Below are 27928 nucleotides of genomic sequence, written 5' to 3' on the forward strand. Positions count from 1 at the left end.
TGATTATGTCCCTCAACAACGCTTCTTTTGTTGCTTCGTCTAGGGCGGTGTCCATAGTTTCTACAAATATTTACAACATGACAATTATTATTCAAACATGACAGATGGATATATTAGTGCCAAACGTAGAACTAGCTACCTAATCATAGTAAGCTATCGGGAGGGGGTATATATCGACAACGACGACACTACATCTATGTCCCTCGACGACCCTCGTTCCCGATAAAAAAAAGAGGAAGAAGAAGAAAAAAAAGAGGAGAAGAAAGAATACCCTCGACGACCCTGGAACCCTCGACCCCTCGACGATCCTCTTCTTCCTCTCATGTTCGAGAGGATCGCCGAGGGGTCGGGAGGTTGCGTAGTGTCAAAGGATTCAACAAAACCATGTCTTCATCATTAGGCGAAAGTAACATGTGCATGATGGTACGAAGCTCTTCAAAGTTGTTCTGGAACGGACTCCCAGATAGGATAATTCGCTTTTTGGTACAAAGTTCAGCAAGAGCCTTCCGAATATCACTATTTGGAAGGCCTCTGCTGAATTGGTACCAAAAGGCGGATTATTCTATCCGGGACTCCATTCCAAAACAACTTTGCAGAACTTCGTACCAACATGCCCTGGTTACTTCCGCTAATGATGAAGGCATGGATTTCTTCAATACTTTGACACTAGGAGAAGAAGAAAGGAATAGCTAGAGGAGAAGATCGAAGAAAAAAAAAGAAGAAGAAAAAGAGGAGAAGAAGAAAGGAATAGTGGAGAAGAAGAGAAAATAGAATATATTCTATTTTCTCTTCTTCTCCACTATTCCTTTCTTCTTCTCCTCTTCTTTTTCTTCTTTTTTCTTCTTCTTATTTATTTCTCCTCTTCTTTTCGGTAGAGGAAACCCTAAATAGCTAGCAAGTATCGTGGGTGTGAGATACATGTGGCCTTCGGTGTCGGACACTACATCCACGTCCCACAAGTGACGTGGGCGTCGAAGCCCGCGCCACTTGTGGGATGTGGATGTAGTGTCCGACACCGACGGTACATGTATCTCACACCGACGATACTTTCTATTTAGGGTTTCTCCTCTACCGCTCGGCGACCCTCTCGACGACCCTCGTTCCCGATAAAATAAAGAGGAAGAAGAAGAAAAAAAAGAAGAGAAGAAAGAATAGAGGAGAAGACTTCCTCTTCTTCCTCTCCTCTTCTTCCCCTTCTTCCTCGCCTCTCTCATGAATGTCCGGCGTTCTCGACCCCCCCCCACGTGTCGAAGAAAAAAAAGAAGAAAAAAAAGAGGAGAAGAAGAAAGGAATAGAGGAGAAAAGAGAAAATAGAATATATATTCTATTTTTCTCTTCTTCTCCTCTATTCCTTTCTTCTTCTCCTCTTCTTTTTCTTCTTTTTTCTTCTTCTTATTTATTTCTCCTCGTCTTCCTCTCCCCTCTCGGCGACCCTAGACCCCCTCTCGACCCTCGACCCCTAGGCGACCGTCGACCCCCTTTCGACCCTCGACCCCTAGGCGACCGTCGACCCCTCCCGATAAAAAAAAGATGAAGAAGAAGAAAAAAAGAGGAGAAGAAATAATAGAGGAGAAGCTCCTCTATTCTTTCTTCTCCTATTTTTTTTTCTTCTTCCTCTTCTTTTTTATCTTCTTCCTCTCATGTTTTTCCCCGATAACATTTTTTTCTCCGAGATAGTTAGTGTTCCTGAGTGAACCGGAGGGGGACATTGGTCATATTTTCTACGAATGTTCTATATACATACATCCATCGATATCATTCCATACATACATATACATCTACATTATATATGAACAAAAAAATATCAAAATTCATCATACATAAATCTACAGTATATATGAACAAAAATTATAAACTTTCTCCCCAACTCATACATACATACATACATACATCTACATCATGTCAATATTTTGCAAATTAAGGAGCAGGGAAGGAAGGAGAGGATGGGGCGGTAGCTACCTCTCCCGGAGGGATCGGGGAGGAGACGCGGGCGGCTGGCGTCGAGGGCGACGGCGACGAGGATGGGCTCGGGGTCGGCGAGGGCGACGGCGGGGCGCGCTCGGCGGTGGCGGACGGCGGAGCTCGGGGGCGCGCGGGGCAGGAGCTCGGGGGCTCGGGGACGGCGGAGCTCGAGGGCGAGGGCGAGGGCGACGGCGGGACGGCTCGGGGTCGGCGACGACGGCGAGGCAGGGCGCGCTCGGGGGCGGGGCAGGGGCAACGGCGGCGACGGCGAGGCGAGCAGAGGGGCAGCCTGGCGGCGACGTCGGGACGGGATCGAAGAAACTGTACCAAAATTTTCACAAGTGTGGCTTATATAGACGGAGCATTGGTCCCGGTTGGTGGCACCAACCATGACCATTGCCCCCTTTAGTCCCGGTTGGTGCCACCAACCGGGACCAAAGGCCTCTTTTCGGTAGCCCAAAGGGCGGGAAGCGAAGGCCATTGGTCCCGGTTGGTGGCACCAACCGGGACTAAAGGGGGGCAATGGTCACGGTTGGTACCACGAACCGTGACCAATGCCCCCTTTAGTCCCGGTTGGTGCCACCAACCGGGACCAATGCCCTTGTGCGCCCCGCGCCTAAAAGTTTAGTCCCACATCGCTAGTTGACAGCGCCCAACACTAGTTTATAAGCTCTGCTGCCTCCTCCCTCTCGAACTCCTCTGAACTGCAGGCCTATGGGCCTAATTTGACACTGCTTTGCCTGTGGGCCTATTGGTCCTTCTGCGGGCCTGAATCCTGGCCCATGTAGGGTTTCTAGTCGTATTCAGGCCGTGGAGGCCCAGTAGGTGGCATTTTTTTTGGTTTTTTCTTTTTTATTTCTACATTTTTTTGGTTTTTATTTTTTTTATTTCTACTGAAAACTAAATACTTACAGTTTTTTAGTGATTTCTTTTTGCTTTTAGGTCACAAAAATTATAAACTTTCTGTTAGTGCCATTAGTTTTAAATTTTAAATAGTTTAAATTTGAATTTTTAAAAATTTGTGTGAATCACTAGTTTATGAATAACTTTACTATAAAATTAGAATTTTTTTTCTATTTATTTTTTATTTCTACTTACAACTAAATACTTACAGTTTTTTTTGTGATTTCTTTTTGCTTTTAGGTCACAAAAATTATAAACTTTCTGTTAGTGCCATTAGTTTTAAATTTTAAATAGTTTAAATTTGAATTTTTAAAAATTTGTGTGAATCACTAGTTTATGAATAACTTTACTATAAAATTAGAATTTTTTTTATTTATTTTTTATTTCTACTTACAACTAAATACTTACAGTTTTTTAGTGATTTCTTTTTGCTTTTAGGTCACAAAAATTATAAACTTTCTGTTAGTGCCATTAGTTTTAAATTTTAAATAGTTTAAATTTGAATTTTTAAAAATTTGTGTGAATCACTAGTTTATGAATAACTTTACTATAAAATTAGAATTTTTTCTTTTTTGCTATTTATTTTTTATTTATACTTACAATTAAATACTTATAGTTTGATTTTAGGTCACACAAATTATATTCTTTTTGCTATTGAAGAATATTATAGTTTTATTTTAGTTGATCATAACATAATATTTTAATTGATTGTTTTTATTTTCATAAAAGTTTTGTAGTTCATTATGTTTGCTATTAATTCATTCTTTGAGCTAAATGACTCTGAAATTGGAAAGCATTTCAAAATGAACTCTGAAAAGGTTGAAAGTTGGCATGGTATCATCATTTCACCCACATAGCATGTTCCAAAAAGTAGAGAGGGTTACGACAAAAACTTGATGCACTTCATGTACAAAATGGACAATCACTTTCGAAGTATCAAAGTTTCAAACCATAAGACATGAAAGCATTTCAAATGAACTCTGAAAAAGTTGAAAGTTGGGATGGTATCATAATTTCACCCACATAGCATTTGCTTATTGCGGGAGAAAGTCTTCACTTTTTCTTCGCTTATGTCATTTGCTTATTGCGCCATAACCATGGATAATCTTCATTGTTTATTAGGATGCTTGGGTCAGCCTTGACATTGAAGGGAGGAATTTCATGAAACTTTTCATAATCTTCAGACATGTCTGTCTTGCCGTCCACTCCCAGGATGTCCCTTTTTCCTGAAAGAACTATGTGGCGCTTTGGCTCATCGTATGATGTATTCGCTTCCTTAATCTTTTCTTTTTCTCGGTTTGGTAGACATGTCCTTCACATAGATAACCTGTGCCACATCATTGGCTAGGACGAACGGTTCGTCAGTGTACCCAAGATTTTTCAGATCCACTGTTGTCATTCCGTACTGTGGGTCTACCTGTACCCCGCCGCCTAACAGATTGACCCATTTGCACTTAAACAAAGGGACCTTAAAATCAGGTCCGTAGTCAAGTTCCCATATGTCCACTATGTAACCATAATATGTGTCCTTTCCGCTCTCGGTTGCTGCATCAAAGCGGACACCGCTATTTTGGTTGGTGCTCTTTTGATCTTGGGCGATCGTGTAAAATGTATTCCCATTTATCTCATATCCTTTGTAAGTCAATACAGTCAAAGATGGTCCCCTGGACAACAAGTACAACTCATCACAAACAGTGTTGTCACCTCTGAGACGTGTTTCCAACCAACTGCTGAAAGTCCTGATGTGTTCACATGTAATCCAGTCGTCGCACTGCTCCGGGTGTTTGGAGCGCAGACTGTTCTTGTGTTCATCGACATACGGGGTCACCAAGGTAGAGTTCTGTAGAACTGTGTAGTGTGCTTGAGACCAAGAATATCCGTCCCTGCATATTATTGAGTCTCTTCCCAGAGTGCCTTTTCCAGTCAGTCTCCCCTCATACCGCCATTTAGGGAGACCTATCTTGTTAAGGCCAGGAATGAAGTCAACACAAAACCCGATAAAATCCTCTGTTTGATGGCCCATGGAGATGCTTCCTTCTGGCCTAGCGCGGTTACGGACATATTTCTTTAGGACTCCCATGAACCTCTCAAAAGGGAACATATTGTGTAGAAATACGGGCCCCAGGATGACAATCTCGTCGACTAGATGAACTAGGACGTGCGTCATGATATTGAAGAAGGATGGTGGGAACACCAGCTCGAAACTGACAAGACATTGCGCCACATCACTCCTTAGCCTTGGTACGATTTCTGGATCGATCACCTTCTGAGAGATTGCATTGAGGAATGCACATAGCTTCACAATGGCTAATCGAACGTTTTCCGGTAGAAGCCCCCTCAATGCAACCAGAACGTTTTCCTCCTGTCTGTGCTCATCCCACGTACGTACACCATTTCCATTCCACAGCTGTAAAAGTTCTTCAACTAATGGCCTTAGGTACACATCAATTTCGTTGCCGGGTTGCTTAGGGCCTTGGATGAGAACTGGCATCATAATGAACTTCCGCTTCATGCACATCCAAGGAGGAAGGTTATACATACATAGAGTCACGGGCCAGGTGCTGTGATTGCTGCTCTGCTCCCCGAAAGGATTAATGCCATCCGCGCTTAAAGCAAACCATACATTCGTTGGGTCCTTTGCAAACTCATCCCAGTACTTTCTCTCGATTTTTCTCCACTGCGACCCGTCAGCGGGTGCTCTCAACTTCCCATCTTTCTTTCGGTTCTCACTGTGCCATCGCATCAACTTGGCATGCTCTTTATTTCTGAACAAACATTTCAACCGTGGTATTATAGGAGCATACCACATCACCTTCGCAGGAACCCTCTTCCTGAGGGGCTCGCCGTCAACATCACCAGGGTCATCTCGTCTGATCTTATACCGCAACGCACCGCATACCGGGCATGCGTTCAGATCCTTGTATGCACCGTGGTAGAGGATGCAGTCATTAGGGCATGCATGTATCTTCTCCACCTCCAATCCTAGAGGGCATACGACCTTCTTTGCTGCGTATGTACTGTCGGGCAATTCGTTATCCTTTGGAAGCTTCTTCTTCAATATTTTCAGTAGCTTCTCAAATCCTTTGTCAGCCATAGCATTCTCTGCCTTCCACTGCAGCAATTCCAGTACGGTACCGAGCTTTGTGTTGCCATCTTCGCAATTGGGGTACAACCCTTTTTTGTGATCCTCTAACATGCGATCGAACTTCAGCTTCTCCTTTTGACTAATGCATTGCGTCCTTGCATCGACAATGACCCGGCGGAGATCATCATCATCGGGCACATCGTCTGGTTCCTCTTGATCTTCAGCAGCTTCACCCGTGGCAGCATCATTGGGCACATCGTCTGGTTCCTCTTGATCTTCACCAGCTCCCCCCGTTGCAGCATCACCGTATTCAGGGGGCACATAGTTGTCATCGTACTCTTCTTCTTCGCCGTCTTCCATCATAACCCCTATTTCTCCGTGCCTCGTCCAAACATTATAGTGTGGCATGAAACCCTTGTAAAGCAGGTGGGAGTGAAGGATTTTCCGGTTAGAGTAAGACCTCGTATTCCCACATTTAGTGCATGGACAACACATAAAACCATTCTGCTTGTTTGCCTCAGCCGCATCGAGAAACTCATGCACGCCCTTAATGTACTCGCGGGTGTGTCTGTCACCGTACATCCATTGCCGGTTCATCTGCGTGCATTATATATAATTAAGTGTCCAAATTAATAGAAGTTCATCATCACATTAAAACCAAAGTGCATACATAGTTCTCATCTAACAACATATAGCTCTCCAGAGCATCTAATTAATTAAACCATACATTGAAACTATGTAAAACATTTCAATGCGAAAACAAATGCGATCATAATCGCAACCAAGGTAACAATTGATCCAACGGCATAATGATACCAAGCCTCGGTATGAATGGCATATTTTCTAATCTTTCTAATCTTCAAGCGCATTGTATCCATCTTGATCTTGTGATCATCGACGACATCCGCAACATGCAACTCCAATATCATCTTCTCCTCCTCAATTTTTTTTATTTTTTCCTTCAACAAATTGTTTTCTTCTTCAACTAAATTTAACCTCTCGACAATAGGGTCGGTTGGCATTTCCGATTCACATACATCCTAGATAAATAAAATCTATGTCACGTTGGTCGGCATAATTTTCATAAACAATAAATGAACCAATAGTTATAAAGATAATATACATACCAAATCCGAATCATAGACAGGACGAGGGCCGACGGGGGCGGATACCAAAACCATCACACTATATAAGATGCAATAATAAATGTAAGAAAATGATACAAGTATCTATCTAAACATACAAGTAAAAATATTTTTCCTTTCAGAAAGAAGATAAGAACAAGAGGCTCACCACGGTGGTGTCGGTGATGAGATCGGCGCGGGTGATCGACGGCGGTGAAGACGGGGACGGGGCGTGACGGACCGCTAAATCTAGACAAATCTCGAGGAAAATGGAGCTTGGAGGTCGAGTTTCGAGAGGAGAAAGCTTAAGTAGTGTGGCTCGGGCATTCCATCGAACACCTCATGTGCATAGGAGGTGAGCTAGAGCACCACAAAGCCGGGACTAAAGGGAAGCCTTTGGTCCCGGTTCAAGCCACCAACCGGGACCAATGGTGGTGGGCCAGGAGCGAGGCCCATTGGTCCCGGTTCGTCCCACCAACCGGGACCAAAAGGTCCAGACAAACTGGGACCAATGGCCCATGTGGCCCGGCCGGCCCCCTGGGCTCACAAACCGGGACCAATGCCCACATTGGTCCCGGTTCTAGACTGAACCGGGACTAATGGGCTGAGCCGGCCTGGACCATAGCCCTGTTTTCTACTAGTGGATATCTAGTAAAGTACGATTATGATGTTCGGACACACCATTACGCTGTGGTGTTCCGGGTGGCGTGAGTTGCGAAACTATTCGCATTGTTTCAAATGTACACCAAACTCGTAACTCAAATATTCTCCTCCACGATCAGATCGTAGAAACTTTATTTTCTTGTTACGATGATTTTCAACTTCACTCTGAAATTCTTTGAACTTTTCAAATGTTTCAGACTTATGTTTCATTAAGTAGATATACCCATATCGCTTAAGTCATCTGTGAAGGTGAGAAAATAACGATATCCGCCACGAGCCTCAATATTCATTGGACCACATACATCTGTATGTATGATTTCCAACAAATCTGTTGCTCTCTCCATAGTACCGGAGAACGGTGTTTTAGTCATCTTGCCCATGAGGCACGGTTCGCAAGTACCAAGTGATTCATAATCAAGTGGTTCCAAAAGTCCATCAGTATGGAGTTTCTTCATGCGCTTTACACCGATATGACCTAAACGGCAGTGCCACAAATAAGTTGCACTATCATTATCAACTCTGCATCTTTTGGCTTCTACATTATGAATATGTGTGTCACTACTATCGAGATTTCAATAAGAATAGACCACTCTTCAAGGGTGCATGACCATAAAAGATATTACTCATATAAATAGAACAACCATTATTCTCTGATTTAAATGAATAACCGTCTCGCATCAAACAAGATCCAGATATAATGTTCATGCTCAACGCTGGCACCAAATAACAATTATTTAGGTCTAATACTAATCCCGAAGGTAGATGTAGAGGTAGCGTGCCGACTGCGATCACATCGACTTTGGAAGTTTCCCACGCGCATCGTCACCTCGTCCTTAGCCAATCTTCGCTTAATCCGTAGTCCCTGTTTCGAGTTGCAAATATTAGCAACAGAACCAGTATCAAATACCCAGGTGCTACTGCGAGCATTAGTAAGGTACACATCAATAACATGTATATCATATATACCTTTGTTCACCTTGCCATCCTTCTTATCCGCCAAATACTTGGGGCAGTTCCGCTTCCAGTGACCAGTCTGCTTGCAGTAGAAGCACTCAGTTTCAGGCTTAGGTCCAGACTTGGGTTTCTTCTCTTGAGCAGCAACTTGCTTGCTGTTCTTCTTGAAGTTCCCCTTCTTCTTCCCTTTGCCCTTTTTCTTGAAACTAGTGGTCTTGTTGACCATCAACACTTGATGCTCCTTCTTGATTTCTACCTCCGCAGCTTTTAGCATTGCGAAGAGCTCAGGAATTGTTTATTCATCCCTTGCATATTATAGTTCATCACGAAGCTCTTGTAGCTTGGTGGCAGTGATTGGAGAATTCTGTCAATGACGCAATCATCTGGAAGATTAACTCCCAATTGAATCAAGTGATTATTATACCCAGACATTTTGAGTATATGCTCATGACAGAACTGTTCTCCTCCATCTTGCAGCTATAGAACTTAATTGGAGACTTTCATATCTCTCAACTCGGGTATTTGCTTGAAATATTAACTTCAACTCCTGGAACATCTCATATGCTCCATGACGTTCAAAACGTCTTTGAAGTCCCGATTCTAAGCCATTAAGCATGGTGCACTATACTATCAAGTAGTCATCATATTGAGCTAGCCAAACGTTCATAACGTCTGCATCTGCTCCTGCAATAGGTCTGTCACCTAGCGGTGCATCAAGGACATAATTCTTCTATGCAGCAATGAGGATAAACCTCAGATCACGGATCCAATCCGCATCATTGCTACTAACATCTTTCAACACAATTTTCTCTAGGAACATATCAAAATAAACACAGGGAAGCAACAACGCGAGCTATTGATCTACAACATAATTTGCAAAATACTACCAGGACTAAGTTCATGATAAATTTAAGTTCAGTTAATCATATTACTTAAGAACTCCCACTTAGATAGACATCCCTCTAATCCTCTAAGTGATTACGTGATCCAAATCAACTAAACCATGTCCGATCATCACGTGAGATGGAGTAGTTTCATTGGTGAACATCACTATGTTGATCATATCTACTATATGATTCACGCTCGACCTTTCGGTCTCCGTGTTCCGAGGCCATATCTGTATATGCTTGGCTCGTCAAGTATAACCTGAGTATTCCGCGTGTGCAACTGTTTTGCACCCGTTGCATTTGAACGTAGAGCCTATCACACCCGATCATCACGTGGTGTCTCAGCACGAAGAACTTTCGCAACGGTGCATACTCAGGGAGAACACTTCTTGATAATTAGTGAGAGATCATCTTATAATGCTACTGTCAATCTAAGCAAGATAAGATGCATAAAAGATAAACATCACATGCAATCAATATAAGTGATATGATATGGCCATCATCATCTTGTGCTTGTGATCTCCATCTTTGAAGCACCGTCGTGATCACCATCGTCATCGGCGCGACACCTTGATCTCCATCGTAGCATCGTTGTCGTCTCGCCAATCTTATGCTTCCACGACTATCGCTACCGCTTAGTGATAAAGTAAAGCATTACAGCGCGATTGCATTGCATACAATAAAGCGACAACCATATGGCTCCTGCCAGTTGCCGATAACTCGGTTACAAAATATGATCATCTCATACAATAAAATTTAGCATCATGTCTTGACCATATCACATCACAACATGCCCTGCAAAAACAAGTTAGACGTCCTCTACTTTGTTGTTGCAAGTTTTACGTGGCTGCTATGGGCTTAAGCAAGAACCAATCTTACCTACGCATCAAAACCACAACGATAGTTTGTCAAGTTGGTGCCGTTTTAACCTTCGCAAGGACCGGGCGTAGCCACACTCGGTTCAACTAAAGTTGGAGAAACTGTCACCCGCTAGCCACCTTTGTGCAAAGCACGTCGGGAGAACCGGTTTCGCGTAAGCGTACGCGTAATGTCGGTCCGGGCCGCTTCGTCCAACAATACCGCCGAACCAAAGTATGACATGCTGGTAAGCAGTATGACTTATATCGCCCACAACTCACTTGTGTTCTACTCGTGCATATAACATCAACACATAAAACCTAGGCTCGGATGCCACTGTTGGGTTTCGTAGTAATTTCAAAAAAATTCCTACGCTCACGCAAGATCATAGTGATGCATAGCAACGAGAGGGGAGAGTATGATCTATGTACCTTATAGATCGCAACGGAAGCGTTTGGTTGATGTAGTCGTACGTCTTCACGGCCCGACCGATCAAGCACCGCAACTATGGCACCTCCGAGTTTTAGCACACGTTCAGCTCGATGATGACCCCGGACTCCGATCCAGCAAAGTGTCGGGGAAGAGTTCCGTCAGCACGACGGCGTGGTGATGATCTTGATGTACTACTGCAGCAGGGCTTCGCCTAAACTCCGCTACAATATTATCGAGGACTATGGTGGAAGGGGGCACCGCACACGGCTAAGAATAAGATCACGTGGATCAACTTGTGTCTTTCTGGGGTGCCCCTGCCTCCGTATATAAAGGACTAAAGGGGGGGGTGCGGCCGGCCTAGGAGAGGCGCGCCAGGAGAGTCCTACTCCCTCTGGGAGTAGGATTCCCCCCCAATCCTAGTTGGAATAGGATTCGCGGAGGGGGGAAGAGAGAGAGGGTGGCCGGCCCCCTCTCCTTGTCCTATTCGGACCAAGGGAGGGGAGGGGCGCGCAGCCCACTTTGGGCAGCCCCTTCTCTTTTCCACTAAGGCCCACTATGGCCCATCTAGCTCCCGGGGGGTTCCGGTAACCTCCCGGTACTCCGGTAAAATCCCGATTTCACCCGGAACACTTCCGATATCCAAACATAGGCTTCCAATATATCAATCTTTATGTCTCGACCATTTCGAGACTCCTCGTCATGTCCGTGATCACATCCGGGACTCCGAACAAACTTCGGTACATCAAAATGCATAAACTCATAATATAACTGTCATCGTAACCTTAAGCGTGCGGACCCTACGGGTTCGAGAACAATGTAGACATGACCGAGACATGTCTCCGGTCAATAACCAATAGCGGAACCTGGATGATCATATTGGCTCCTACATATTCTACGAAAATCTTTATCGGTCAGACCGCATAACAACATACGTTGTTCCCGTTGTCATCGGTATGTTACTTGCCCGAGATTCAATCGTCGGTATTCCAATACCTAGTTCAATCTCGTTACCGGCAAGTCTCTTTACTCGTTCCGTAATACATCATCTCACAACTAACTCATTAGCTGTAATGCTTGCAAGGCTTTATGTGATGTGCATTACCGAGAGGGCCCAGAGATACCTCTCCGACAATCGGAGTGACAAATCCTAATATCGAAATACGCCAACCCAACATGTACCTTTGGAGACACCTGTAGAGCACCTTTATAATCACCCAGTTAAATTGTGACGTTTGGTAGCACACAAAGTGTTCCTCCGGCAAACGGGAGTTGCATAATCTCATAGTCATAGGAACATGTATAAGTCATGAAGAAAGCAATAGCAACATACTAAACGATCGGGTGCTAAGCTAATGGAACGGGTCATGTCAATCAGATCATTCACCTAATGATGTGATCCCGTTAATCAAATAACAACTCTTTGTCCATGGTTAGGAAACATAACCATCTTTGATTAACGAGCTAGTCAAGTAGAGGCATACTAGTGACACTCTGTTTGTCTATGTATTCACACATGTATTATGTTTCCGGTTAATACAATTCTAGCATGAATAATAAACATTTATCATGATATAAGGAAATAAATAATAACTTTATTATTGCCTCTAGGGCATATTTCCTTCAGAGGGACCAGCCCAAAGTGGGCTGGGCGCCACTTCCCCCTAGGGCCCATGCGCCTAGGGTGGGGGAAACCCTAAAGGGGGGCGCCCCCTTGCTTGGGGGGCAAGCCCCCCCCTTGGCCGCCGCCCCCCTAGGAGATTGCATCTCCTAGGGCCGGCCGCCCCCCCTAGGCCCCCTATATATAGTGGGGGATGGAGGACCTCTTACTTGCCTTTGGTGCCTCCCTCTCCCTCTCCAACACCTCCTCCTCCTCCATAGAGCTTGGCGAAGCCCTGCCGGAGTACTGCAGCTCCATCACCACCACGCCGTCGTGCTGCTGCTGGAGCCATCTTCCTCAACCTCTCCTTCCCCTTGCTGGATCAAGAAGAAGGAGACGTCACGCTGACCGTACGTGTGTTGAACGCGGAGGTGCCGTCCGTTCGGCGCTAGGATCTCCGGTGATTTGGATCACGTCGAGTACGACTTCCCTCATCCCCGTTCTTTGAACGCTTCCGCCGCGATCTACAAAGGTATGTAGATGCATCCGATCACTCGTTGCTAGATGAACTCATAGATGGATCTTGGTGAAACCGTAGGAAAATTTTTGTTTTCTACAACGTTCCCCAACAGCCTTGATACGATTCTGGATCGATCACCTTCTGAGAGATTGCATTGAGGAATGCACATAGCTTCACAATGGCTAATCGGACGTTTTCCGGTAGAAGCCCCCTCAATGCAACCGGAAGCAGTTGCGTCATAATCACGTGGCAGTCATGAGACTTTAGGTTCTGAAACTTTTTCTCTGGCATATTTATTATTCCCTTTATATTCGACGAGAAGCCAGTCGTGACCTTCATACTGAGCAGGCATTCAAAGAAGATTTCTTTCTCTTCTTTCGTAAGAGCGTAGCTGGCAGGACCTTATACTGCTTCGGAGGCATGCCGTCTTTTTCGTGCAAACGTTGCAGGTCCTCCCGTGCCTCAGGTGTATCTTTTGTCTTCCCATACACGCCCAAGAAGCCTAGCAGGTTCACGCAAAGGTTCTTCGTCACGTGCATCACGTCGATTGGAGCGGACCTCTAGGTCTTTCCAGTAGGGTAGGTCCCAAAATATAGATTTCTTCTTCCACATGGGTGCGTGTCCCAGCGTCATTCGGAACAGCTAGTCCACCGGGACCCTTTCCAAAGATTACGTAGTGTAAATCATTGACCATAGCAAGCACGTGATCACCGGTGCGCATGGCGGGCTTCTTCCGGTGATCTGCCTCGCCTTTGAAATGCTTGCCTTTCTTTCGACATTGATGGTTGGTCGGAAGAAATCGACGATGGCCCAGGTACACATTCTTCCTGCATTTGTCCAGGTATATACTTTCAGTGTCATCTAAACAGTGCGTGCATGCATGGTATCCTTTGTTTGTCTGTCCTGAAAGGTTACTGAGAGCGGGCCAATCGTTGATGGTCACGAACAGCAACGCCTTAAGGTTAAATTCCTCCTGTCTGTGCTCATCCCACGTACGTACACCGTTTCCATTCCACAGCTGTAAAAGTTCTTCAACTAATGGCCTTAGGTACACATCAATTTCGTTGCCGGGTTGCTTAGGGCCTTGGATGAGAACTGGCATCATAATGAACTTCCGCTTCATGCACATCCAAGGAGGAAGGTTATACATACATAGAGTCACGGGGCCAGGTGCTGTGATTGCTGCTCTGCTCCCGAAAGGATTAATGCCATCCGCGCTTAAAGCAAACCATACATTCCTTGGGTCCTTTGCAAACTCATCCCAGTACTTTCTCTCGATTTTTCTCCACTGCGACCCGTCAGCGGGTGCTCTCAACTTCCCATCTTTCTTTCGGTTCTCACTGTGGCCATCGCATCAACTTGGCATGCTCTTTATTTCTGAACAAACATTTCAACCGTGGTATTATAGGAGCATACCACATCACCTTCGCAGGAACCCTCTTCCTGAGGGGCTCGCCGTCAACATCACCAGGGTCATCTCGTCTGATCTTATACCGCAACGCACCGCATACCGGGCATGCGTTCAGATCCTTGTATGCACCGTGGTAGAGGATGCAGTCATTAGGGCATGCATGTATCTTCTCCACCTCCAATCCTAGAGGGCATACGACCTTCTTTGCTGCGTATGTACTGTCGGGCAATTCGTTATCCTTTGGAAGCTTCTTCTTCAATATTTTCAGTAGCTTCTCAAATCCTTTGTCAGCCATAGCATTCTCTGCCTTCCACTGCAGCAATTCCAGTACGGTACCGAGCTTTGTGTTGCCATCTTCGCAATTGGGGTACAACCCTTTTTTGTGATCCTCTAACATGCGATCGAACTTCAGCTTCTCCTTTTGACTAATGCATTGCGTCCTTGCATCGACAATGACCCGGCGGAGATCATCATCATCGGGCACATCGTCTGGTTCCTCTTGATCTTCAGCAGCTTCACCCGTGGCAGCATCATTGGGCACATCGTCTGGTTCCTCTTGATCTTCACCAGCTCCCCCCGTTGCAGCATCACCGTATTCAGGGGGCACATAGTTGTCATCGTACTCTTCTTCTTCGCCGTCTTCCATCATAACCCCTATTTCTCCGTGCCTCGTCCAAACATTATAGTGTGGCATGAAACCCTTGTAAAGCAGGTGGGAGTGAAGGATTTTCCGGTTAGAGTAAGACCTCGTATTCCCACATTTAGTGCATGGACAACACATAAAACCATTCTGCTTGTTTGCCTCAGCCGCATCGAGAAACTCATGCACGCCCTTAATGTACTCGCGGGTGTGTCTGTCACCGTACATCCATTGCCGGTTCATCTGCGTGCATTATATATAATTAAGTGTCCAAATTAATAGAAGTTCATCATCACATTAAAACCAAAGTGCATACATAGTTCTCATCTAACAACATATAGCTCTCCAGAGCATCTAATTAATTAAACCATACATTGAAACTATGTAAAACATTTCAATGCGAAAACAAATGCGATCATAATCGCAACCAAGGTAACAATTGATCCAACGGCATAATGATACCAAGCCTCGGTATGAATGGCATATTTTCTAATCTTTCTAATCTTCAAGCGCATTGTATCCATCTTGATCTTGTGATCATCGACGACATCCGCAACATGCAACTCCAATATCATCTTCTCCTCCTTAATTTTTTTTATTTTTTCCTTCAACAAATTGTTTTCTTCTTCAACTAAATTTAACCTCTCGACAAGGTCGGTTGGCATTTCCGATTCACATACATCCTAGATAAATAAAATCTATGTCACGTTGGTCGGCATAATTTTCATAAACAATAAATGAACCAATAGTTATAAAGATAATATACATACCAAATCCGAATCATAGACAGGACGAGGGCCGACGGGGGCGGATACCAAAACCATCACACTATATAAGATGCAATAATAAATGTAAGAAAATGATACAAGTATCTATCTAAACATACAAGTAAGAATATTTTTCCTTTCAGAAAGAAGATAAGAACAAGAGGCTCACCACGGTGGTGTCGGTGATGAGATCGGCGCGGGTGATCGACGGCGGTGAAGACGGGGACGGGGCGTGACGGACCGCTAAATCTAGACAAATCTCGAGGAAAATGGAGCTTGGAGGTCGAGCTTCGAGAGGAGAAAGCTTAAGTAGTGTGGCTCGGGCATTCCATCGAACACCTCATGTGCATAGGAGGTGAGCTAGAGCACCACAAAGCCCTCTCCCCCTCGGCCAGAAAAAACAGAGCACTGTGCTCTGCTCTTGCGCGAGGGGGTATATATAGGCACCTCATTGGTCCCGGTTGGTGGCATGAACCGGGACTAAAGGGGAGCCTTTGGTCCCGGTTCAAGCCACCAACCGGGACCAATGGTGGTGGGCCAGGAGCGAGGCCCATTGGTCCCGGTTCGTCCCACCAACCGGGACCAAAAGGTCCAGATGAACCGGGACCAATGGCCCACGTGGCCCGGCCGGCCCCCTGGGCTCACGAACCGGGACCAATGCCCACATTGGTCCTGGTTCTAGACTGAACCGGGACTAATGGGCTGATGCGGCCTGGACCATAGCCCTGTTTTCTACTAGTGTTAGATAGGATATGGAGTCGTGTCCTAGTAGGACACTTGTATCCTAGGCCTCTCATATATAGCGGGGGTAGACACATGATGTAACCTATGCCAACATAATAGCACCGGAACGCAGGGGAAGCCGGCGGCATGTGCCGGCGTCCAGGGCGACCCGGTGCGGTATTGTGACGGTGTCATGGGGAGGAGCGCGCATAGTCGGGCCCCGGAGATGTAGCCATATCGGTGAACCTCGTTAACAAATCTCGGTGTCGTGCTCGTGTGATTACTTGATCCTCGAATGATCAACGGTATGCCTCAGATTTATTCTAACACTTTGGGTGCGTGCATTTGGGGTGTCGTGTTGTATGGTTAAGATGTATGAGGTTCGGTGCTTTATATATAATGCGGGACGAAAGCCTTTTTCGGTAAGCTGGTTCTTTGTTTATGGTCCCGTTGCTGGAAGGGCTAGAAGCTGCAAATTGGAAGCAGTAGCCCAAACAAAGCCTACCTCATTCACAGTTAACATCACTTGACTACTAAGTAAAAAAAAACAGCCAACTTTCCAGGTCCCTTGCATCATGAAAGATGTGAAAAATTGATATTCACTTGCTTTAATTAAGTTTTCTTCTTGTTTTGCAAGAATTTTAATCAAGTTTTCAGCTCCCTTTAAAAATTAGCAAACAAATATTGGAGAAAGTAAAGGCACAAAATGGGAAATTAGTGATAGTAAATGACTGCTCAAGTATAAAAACCACATGAATTATATTCATCGAACCGAACTTATGTTGATTTTGTACATTAGCAGTGTTCCAGATCGATGTTCATCCAAACAAACTATCTCTTTTCTAAAAAAAAAGGTACCAATGTAGAGTGAAGCATCAACTTAAGAGTCTTAGAGCCATTCGGAACCCAGAAATTTTACAAGATGTCTGCCTGCATTTGACAGGAATTTGGTACAGAAAAAATTCCAATGTTTCACGACCATTACCATACAATATTAATCAGATCAACACCAGAATACATCTCCATGCGGTATTTTTGTTTTTGGAGAAATATGCTGAATACTGATTGATCTTAGAAAATGCAGGAAGCAATAAGATAGCTCTCGCTTAATACTTTCGCTGCCCGAGAATGAACTATACTACTATATAGTGTATGAGTTTTGAAATTTTGAAACTCAATCCTCAAAAACAATTGCAGCCGTTGATGGGGTCCAAAGTGGAGGGATTCGCGTGTACAGTACCCAGCATGTAACCGTACTTCTTTCTAGAGAAATCTAGGCCATCATGAATTGTTTATTGTAGGATATCGCGCTTGTGTACTGCAAGGCCGGGTACGCAGTGGACCTGCAGTGCAGAGCAGCAAACAGCAGTTCGTAGCCACGCCCAGCTTCTTGTCCTGTACTCTCATCTCTATCCTTTTTTTTTATTTTACTGATAAACGATACGTAGCTGGCAAACAGAGAGAGAGAGAGAGAATAGGATGGTGTGAGGCAAGTTGCTATTTTCCACGTGTAGCGAGGCATCGCAGTATTTTGTGTGGCGAAGCTTTGTACTACCATGTTCGGGTGTAATATAGCATTTTTTTAGATAATACAACGCACATGGTAGTACATTAGTTAAGTCGCCTTGTGAGAGTATAACACTAAAATATACTATGAGACTGACAACAATTTTCTTGTTCCCAAGTTAACGATAAAAATATTTCTCTTCTATAAAAGATGTGACTATAAGATATTTCCGTTTTATGGTATGCATTGCTAAAAGTAATTTTATTATACGTTGTGTGGGAACCACCCACTGTAACGTTTACTGAAGTAAGGACAGCTTTACATACAAAATAAACTTTGCAAGGACATTATGTTTGTTTTTCTTTTGAAATATTCATAAGGGAACTTTGTATTCATGATTTGAATTTTGCACGTGCTGTGCACGTACCCGCGTACTAGTGAAAAATAGTGTTCTTTCCAAAAGAAGGCGAAACTGCCTGAATGCAAAATATAATGTGAAGCATTGAAGCTGAATATGCGAGCAAGTAAGCCCGTGTGGACATTTGAACTGTCTTTATGTGACCGGAACAACTCTGTGTCCATTCATTAGCCTTTACATCATCTTCCCAGTGCTACAAATCCCGAATATTACACCGCTATCCATGATGGGAGAAAATCTCCTTGACTGTAAGCTCGAGCCGGTAAACACCATCATAAAAAGGTCTTTGTCCTCTGGTCTTTGTAGGATGGCCATCACGTACATGCATAAATAATCTGCATTGGAGACGAAACGCATGTTTTGTGAAAAACCACATCATTCCTGCTAAGCCCCAGACCTCAACATAAGGTTGCCGCTCCCACAAGAATGTGTGAATATAATTGTTTGTGGATTCCCCGCAACCAATTGCCGTACATATTGCGCACAATGCAAGGGGGGGTAAACATTTGAAGCTATGAATAATGGACCACACTGCACGAGCAAATTTACACTAAAAAAGTAGGTACTTAATGGATTTGTCATGCAGGAAAATGACACAAGTCTTGCTACCTTGCCTATTGCGGCCTGTTAGGTTATCTTTAGTCAAGATCACACCTCTGTTTAAAAACCATAGGAATATCTCTACTCAAAGAGGTAGTTTGAGCTTCCACAATTTATTATTATCAATAGGAACATCACAGTGGGCAATCGCCTCATATAAGGACTTGACTGAAAACCTTCCGTTCTGATGCAAGTTCCATCGAAACTCGTCCGTGCCATTTGACAGCTGAATGGGCTCCAAACGTGCGAGCAATTCAGTCCACTTTGGTTGCGAGGCGAGGCCCTAATAGGTCCCTCTAAATATTTGGTTTTGGTGTGTACTGGTGGGGGGACACTGGGATAGATGCTACATCTTGTGCGTAAGTTGATGGAGGTTAACCTTTCTGATGAGCCAGATATCGGTGTAAGGAGTACTCTCAGTTAAATCTATGTATTTAGATTTGATAACACTGGTCCAATCCCTAAGTCGCTTCATATTTGGAAAATCAAGGTGCCTTTAAAAATAAAGGTCTTTATGTGAGTTGTTTACAAGGAAGTGATATTGACTAAGGACATCTTGGCAAAGTGTAGATGGAGAGGAAGTAGATGGTAGCGATAAGGATGAATCAATCCAACATCTTTTTCTCAAATGCCCACTAGTCAAGTTATTGTGGTGTATAATACATGTGTGATTTAATGTTTGTCCTCTAGTAGCATCTCTGGTTTATTTGGGACTTGGTTAAACGGGGTAGAGCCTAAGAGGCACATATTTGAGTCGGACTGTGTATATTACTTTGGGTTGTATGGAACTGTCAGAATGACGTTATAGTTAACAGACACAACATCACTAATTTTTGCAGGTCATATTTCGGGTGTTTGGATGAATCAGTACATGGTCGTTACTCAGCCATGTGGAAGTCAGGGAACATACGGCCTATATGTAACAGATGTATGATGGTAGCATGGGATACATACAATCGGTTTGGATGGCAGTCCAATAATAGGATAGTTGTTTAGTAATCTTGTCCTATTTTCGCCGGTTGTGGCATTTTTTTTCCTTTTGTTCGACTTTGTTTGCGAACGTATATGAAACTGTGTACTTTGTTGCTACCTAGTTTAATAAAATAGCTATGTGCATCACTTGATGCACAGCCCTGGTGGTAATCCTCTTTAAAACAAACATTGTTTACGACAGGTTCAACATCTACATTTTTTTATTTCTTCTTTGATTGAGTGCGATAAAAAAGTCATGCTAAAGACGCCATACCAGTTGCTATGTATCGAGGCTTTTGACTCGAAAACACAATGCAAGAAAAACTTCCATACGTGAACCTGTACGTTTCTGACCTGACGATGGCACTACTGGACGCCTAAACAATGCCAAGCTCACAAGTTTATCGAAGCTGAAAGAAAGCTGACATAAAGCAAAACAGACCTATCACTTCTCACATCGAGTGCAGGCCTCTGAGGATGGATGGTGCCGCACACGCCGGCTACACGAATGGTGTCACCAAGCTTGGGGGACCCTTGCAGAGCTCGGGCCAGACCACCTTGCCATTCTTGGCCTTCGTTAGCTTACTAAACAAGTGCGCCGTGTTAGACGCAGGTGTTGCAGAGCATAGTGCATCACAACTTGCCGCGGACCTGATGTTTGCGTGTTGAGTTCTTATGCTCCTGGGGGGCAGCCAAGGTGTGGAAGATCATAACCGTGAACCGATCCAGGATCTGAACAGCTTGCGCGGCCTCCAACTTTGGTGTCTTTGCCGGGTCATATGATGGCATAGGCATGAGCTCGGGCTCGACAAAGGAATTGACAGGGCAGATGCACCGGTACCATTAAAGAGTAAGAGTGGGAGAAGGACTAGGGAGGAGTGGATACATCTATTTGTTTTCCTCCAATATTCTAGAGAGACTGAAGCTAGATGCAAATCTGAAACCATATCACGCTCACTTTGACAGTCTAAGACAGTGGACTATATATAGGACTTACCTACATCTCTTGTCTTTGTTAGCTCTTTTTGAAGGAAAAAAAAGTGAGCATGGGAAATGTGTTGAGCAAGCCATGCAAGAACTGTTTATCACGTGATTGGACTGCAGAATCACGTGGTTGGAGGAATTTGCATTAAAGAATGGCGAGAAGTTTGCAAACGAGTGAGCAATCGAATGACATTTTCATTTCCATGAACCACAACAACTAACTTCCAAGTAATAGAAGAACGAAACATGCATGTTATGCTAGTTCTGTTCATACGTACCATCGCTTCAAGTCCATTTGCATCATTAAAGATGTGTTAAATGTGGGAACGACTCATTTCAGCTTCCTTTCAACAACAATATATCATCCGTGTGATAGGTATTAAACAATGTATTTCGAGCCATTTATCTTGTCTTTATCCTGTGAGTACAATTTATTATATGAAGACCAGTAATTCAGTACATACAAGTCGAAACATCCTTTCACGGTGTAAAGTTCCAGGATGAGTACTTGAGCAACGGCTAGGGGTGAAAGGTAGTCCCTTTCACTCTTACTACTGTGGTCGGGTGCTCGTGACGGAGATGGTCGGCGGTTCCTAGGGGCATGGATGCCGGGGCGGCGGCCCCGGATGGCGGGCCTCACGGTTGGCTTTCTGGTACGCTCCGTGGTGGCGGTGGTGGCTCCATCTTTAGGTCGTGAGGGCAACTAGGGATGTAGTGGCGGGAAGCCCAGGACTGCTCTTGCAGTGCCTAGATCTGGGGTGGGCAAGCTTGACCCTCGTTGTGGTAGTGGCCTGTTCTCCTCGTGGTGGTGTGGGCGAGTGACCGAGAGAAAGCTCCACGCTTCTGGCACCGGCGACGGCGACGCCTATGGGTGTTGCTTGCTTCTTGAAGATGGCGTCGTGGATCCAGTACCTGTGCCAGGGCTCACGGTGAAAATCGTTGTCTGCTCTCAGACTCGGCAGCGGCGAGGCTTCGCGCCGTAACCCTCCTGGGGGCGTTGTCTTTGAGCTTAGGGGTCCCTGTCCGTGCCTCGGCTTAGGCTTGTTCTAGGCTTATGTTTTATATGTTGATCTGCTGTGTAAGGGGGCCTCCCCACCATATTTTATCGTTCGGCTATGTACTCTGATTTGTTGTTTTATTTATAAAGCGGGGCGAAAGCGGAATTCGAGAGAGCAGCCAGCATGTGCACACCCGTGTTGTACTAGTGAACATTTGGCTACGGCGAACATTGAACAGAGGACAGGGAAAGCTAAACTGCTGACCCCTGTTGTACACACCCGCCCAAAGGAGCAGCAGAAAACCAAATCCAGACCTGATCATCTTGGCCATCCTGGGATGTGATTCAGCGATGCCCGACTCGACTCGACGCCAAGCAGTCGCCCTACACTACAGTCTACAGGCGAGAACAACACTCGATCGAGAGCGACTACATTAATGTACAGTTGCAGAAGCAATGACATTGACAAGGCATTGCCCCGAGCAGAGCAGCAGCAAAGTTTCCAAACAAGTTGAACCTGTATTAATCCTCCTGCAAAAGGCCTGTATGAACTAGGATCGCATGTGAGAAGGGACCTTTGAATCTTGGTCTGTGATTAATTGCAGTCGAACAAGTGCAGTGCCCAACCTAATTTATGGCAAGTCGCCTACCAAACATATGCACCTGAGCTCGGTGAGTTTATTGACTCACCATCAGTGGCGAAGCTAGACAAAAATGTTTTTGTCTGTCTATAGTGAGCAACTGCTATTGAGGGAAGAAATTTATAATTTGTATAGTCCAATAGTCCAATAACCAATAACCAACCAATAGTATAGTAGTGCTATCACCAAAAAAATTCTCATGACAACGGAACAACAAAAGAAAAATCACTTTGGCTCATACTGTACAGCAGTGTTGATGTACAGACAACGCTTACAGCGTGAGACTTCGGGAAAAAGTATGCAAGGTGTGGTGCCAGCGACTAGAGTTCAAGAAGTCGATGCCATCGGCGACCCGCAACCACCGGCACGTGGCCAGTGGTGATACCGGGCGCGCCCATGATCCCCCAGGCGCTGGAGTCGTCGCCGCCAGCCCAAAATAGGAGCTCCTCCTAACCTCCTCAGCAATGGCCGGACGACGTTGAGGGCTCAAGGCTGTCCGTCGCGTCACCGCGCCGTCGGCTGGTTGAGTTAAGCACACCAAAGGAGCTGAGAAGCAGACGAGCTGGTACGTCAAGAGAGGTTGATCGTTGGTGCAGCGTGAAGATGAGCCTAATTCTAAGCCAAACTGCAGCCTGCACGGCCCCCTCGGGCCATAACGTAGCTCCGTTGCTCCCCATGAGCTCTGGCTCGACAAAGGTAGAAGTGGGACTGATGGACTCATACCACTAAAGACAATCATTGGGAGATGGATTGGGCTGGAGAAGAAACATGTATATTTGTTTTCCTCCAATATTTTAGATACACTAAAGCTGGATAAAGAGAGAGCAAATCTGGAAACATATCGCATCCACTTTCACACCCTAAGACAGTGGACTATATATAGGATTTCTATCCACATTTTTTCTTCGTTACCTATTTTTAGCAAATAAATAAATAAACTTTGAGCATGGGATATGTCTCGAGCAAGCCACTCAAGAACTGTTTGCCATGTCTTTATGAGTCATGTGACCATCATAATTGCATGTTTGGCTCATATATGATTCCTTGCCAAACAAAAATTTATGGGAAATAATATGTTATATTGAAGTCAACTCACATGAAAAGAATGGCAACACGTTTGAATGAAAAATTGCATTTGCAAACAGTTTTGTCTTGAATTATCCACAGTAACCAACTTAAAAGAGTAGAAGAGCTTGATATGCATGCTATTCTAGTTCTACTCATATGTACCATCACTCCAAGTCCATTGCATCATGAAAGATGTGGAAAATGTGGGAACCGACTCATTTTAGCTATGTTTTCAACTCCCTTTTGAGGACAGCATATCGTTCTCGTGATAATTATTAATAAAGGTGTGACAAAGTTGCAGCGGATTCTGGAACATGCACATGCAGTGGGCGCTGAGGGTCTGCTAAACCGGTTGGTACTCTTGACTCATCATTGGGAGGTTTAACGCGGCCACCGGATTAGATGGTGTGCATTGGTGGGCGGGCAGAGCACATCATCAAGCTTGTAGGTGTAGAGACAGAGGTCGTCGGGAAGGTAGCTTTGGGTTAATTCATGTATTTGTTTTGTCAGACTTTGTTGAATAATATGATAGAAAGGTTGTGTGTATCACTGGATCCAGAGGCCGGTGGTTTCAATCTCCTTTTCTAAAAAACGTCAATACTTAGTTTTGGGGGAAACAAACGGTGAGAATGGGGTATGTGTTGATAAAGCAATTCAAGAACTGTTTATCATGTCTTTTAATCATGTGACTGGATTACAGAACCATGTGTTACTATCCTAGTTGTGTGATAGTTTAGGATCCCTCACCATAAACAAAGTGAAGGCAAATATTGTGCTTGGTTCAAGGGAACTTGGTCGATTAAAAGAATGGTGAGAGTTTCTGAAGAACGAGCGAGTAGTCGAATGGGTATCGCATATATATGGAAAATGGGTTAGTCTTGTATGATCCACCATAACTAATTCCATGCAGTAGATGGTTTTACATGCATGTTATGCTAGTTTTGTTCGTAATTAAGTACCATTACTTGACTAGAAAGTACATTTGCATCATGGCCACCAAGTTCTTGAATTGCTTTATCTGCCCATGTGCTAATAAAGGTAGCAAATGCACAAGCATGGGCATGCTGAAATGGCACTACTAGGCAATAGGCATACATGGCACAACATGCATGTAACAAAATCTAGAATAAATAGTCTGGGTCACAGAAGAATTAAATCATAAATAAACTTGTACTGAAGCATGTGTGTGCAGAGATAAAGTCATATAGCTTGTACACATGGGCATAGGACTGAGATAAGCCTACTGTAAGGACAAGAGCACAAGTATAAAATTAACACACGCGTCAGGCAGCATGGTTAAAGAGCTAATCAGGTTAGCAAGCGAACACTAGTAGTAGGGATGCAGCAGATCGTTTGACAAGTATCAATTATATATTGAAAGTAATATGCGGCGAACTAGAAACAAGAGAATTAGCAAAGAGAATTCCACGTTAATCAGAATATAGTGGCCTTTGATCTCGCAAATATTTGTTATACAATATTCCTAGCCGTTCAATCTTCGTAACAACATAAATTTGGAGGACCCACGCTCAAACTTCAAATAAAGTCATGTGTGCATGTGCAGTTCGGGCCTTCTACATTTGTATTTGAACGGAGAAGAGCATGTGTATTCATGTGCAGTTCGGGCCTTCTACATTTGTATTGACAGAGTTTGTATTGTAAATGGCTATATATAAGACAAATATCCCACATCCCACATACTTTGTATCAATTCATGAAGTACCTCCAAATGTCCGCTGCGTCCACACCTTGCTCATAAAAATTAGGCGGACCGAGCGAAGCTTGCAATCCCATTGTTCAACGTATACCCCAACCATAATTTTCGGCCACTAGGATGCATTGCTTAAAAGCGCCACACAGACTGGCACATCTTGATGGCCCGACCACCATATGCTATTTCACGGTTTCACGTGCACTACGGGGATGCATGTCATATGGTCGTCATGGAATTAGCGGCCAAGCCATTTTCTAATTCTTTTAAGCCGATGCTAAAACTAAAGTAGGCCTACAATGATTCTCCTATATAATATGAACCAAAGTATCGGTGTATGGAGTTGTAAGACATAGTATTATTGTGTTTGGAAGAAGATTACGTAGATAATAATAAGAACACATGAGGGCAAGAGGTTTCTACTCCGAGAATAATCAAGTCACTAATTGAGTATGTGTGACCTCCGTGCTAAAGCCGAGACAATATTCTATCCGGCGTAAGGCTCGGGAGAATCTATATAAAGGTAGGCTATCTTGGCCAAGACGATTTTTCACATTGAGAGCCTTCCATAGAACTCTCAAGAGTCAAAAACGGGCGGACAATAGGTAATGGTAAACGACTAATATTGTAAAGAAGATGACATGATCAACACAATAGTATACGAAGTTTTTTTCTTCTTCGGATAGAAACATAAATAAACACTTTCTTCTATGATGTTTCTTCAATTATAGATTTTGTTGGCCTTTTTTCTAAGTGTAAATACATGGAAGATTAGTTTTCAGCAAAAAAAACTTCAGATTCAGCTACTACACATTGTAGAAACTTATATAATCATGACACAAACTGAATCTATGGGGTTGTTCCTTCTAAAGATGAGAGAATATCATATATCGATGTAACGAGGGGACAATCTCTAAATAAGGTAGGGATGTGTCAGCAAAAACAAATTTTGACACATGGAGAGCTCCATCAAAAGTCACAAAAAAGGGACATATTGTAGGCAATCATAAATGATGAAGATACACTACTGTAGGATAGTCCAAACGCGACACTGCGATCAGAGACCCTTCGACGAAACTATGTGCGATGCCATAATCACAAACGGTGGTGTAAAAAACCCGTCAAAAAGGTGCAAAACATTTGCGATGACGGATGCATCAAACACGGTTCAGATTTTAGGAGGGTCACATCAAAGAACAAGAGGGATCACTGACAACCATGGAGTTAACTTATTAAGGTACCTGAGTGTAGAACCAATCAACACTTGTACGAACTTGAGCAACCTGGTAGAGAGGTAAGAAGAAAGAAAAATGTTAACCAAATGGAATCTAATTGAGACAAGAATAGCAATCCATCTGTCAAAAGCGAGAGTAAGGTTTACCACAACCTCGCCTGGGATGCAGAATAAATTATTCTTCATCCGAGGTAATCTTACGATCGCTTCATAAATATATTACGTTTGGAATACAAATAGTTACATTTATATTGATTCATTACGTAAAATTTGGTATAAGAAAACAAAAAATAGGTTATAAGACCAGAAATATCATATTTTGTGTATGTTTTATAGTATGTTTTTATGTTCTTAATTTTACGTAAAATAAAATATTTTTTACGGCGAGTATATATTTTCTTACGTTCTCTTTTTACGTATGAAACAAGACAAAATTTACGGAACCTAAGAATACGTCGCATTGACGTCAAAATAGATAGGGGGTGAAGAATAACTATTCCTCACCCAGGGTGATGAATAACGTCTAATTCAATTTTTCTGCTCTTATAACGTATATTTTTGTGTTCTTATGCCGAATTTTACATAATGAATCAATATGAATGTAACTATCTATATTCCAAATGTAATTTGTTGATGAAACGATTATAAGATTACCTCGGGTGAAGAATAACTTATTTTGCACCCTGGCTGATGGATAGTATCACTATATATATATATATATATATATATATATATATATATATATATATATATATATATATACATACATAACGTGTATACATAAAAAATTCATGCATATAGAAACGTATACAAAAAATTTACATTGCGTACGAAAAATGTTATTGTGTATTTTTTAAACTAACTAAGCATTTGACAAATGTTAATCAATCTAACGAAACATATTAAATGGGCATATAAAACAATATTTCTCATGCAAACAAAAAATATACAATGTGTATGAAATGAATGTTGATGATGTATTTATAAAATGTTAACCATATATAAACAAACTGTTTATCATCTTCTCAACATTTTCAGTGAAGATAAACTTCTTGCGAGCACAATACACATTTGTTTATACATCAAGAACATTTTACTATACAAGTATAAAATGTTTAAGTACAGAATTAAATTTTCTACAATATATATTTCATGTTGCCAAATTTTATTTAATGTACATTGTACATTCCTTGTATAAATAATCAGCATTTTTATATACACATTTAAAATTATAAAAACATGATCAATAGTTTTCCATCTGAACAAAAAA

The sequence above is a fragment of the Triticum urartu genome, chromosome 1 (assembly GCF_003073215.2).
Source record: "Triticum urartu cultivar G1812 chromosome 1, Tu2.1, whole genome shotgun sequence".
Classification (NCBI taxonomy): domain Eukaryota; kingdom Viridiplantae; phylum Streptophyta; class Magnoliopsida; order Poales; family Poaceae; genus Triticum; species Triticum urartu.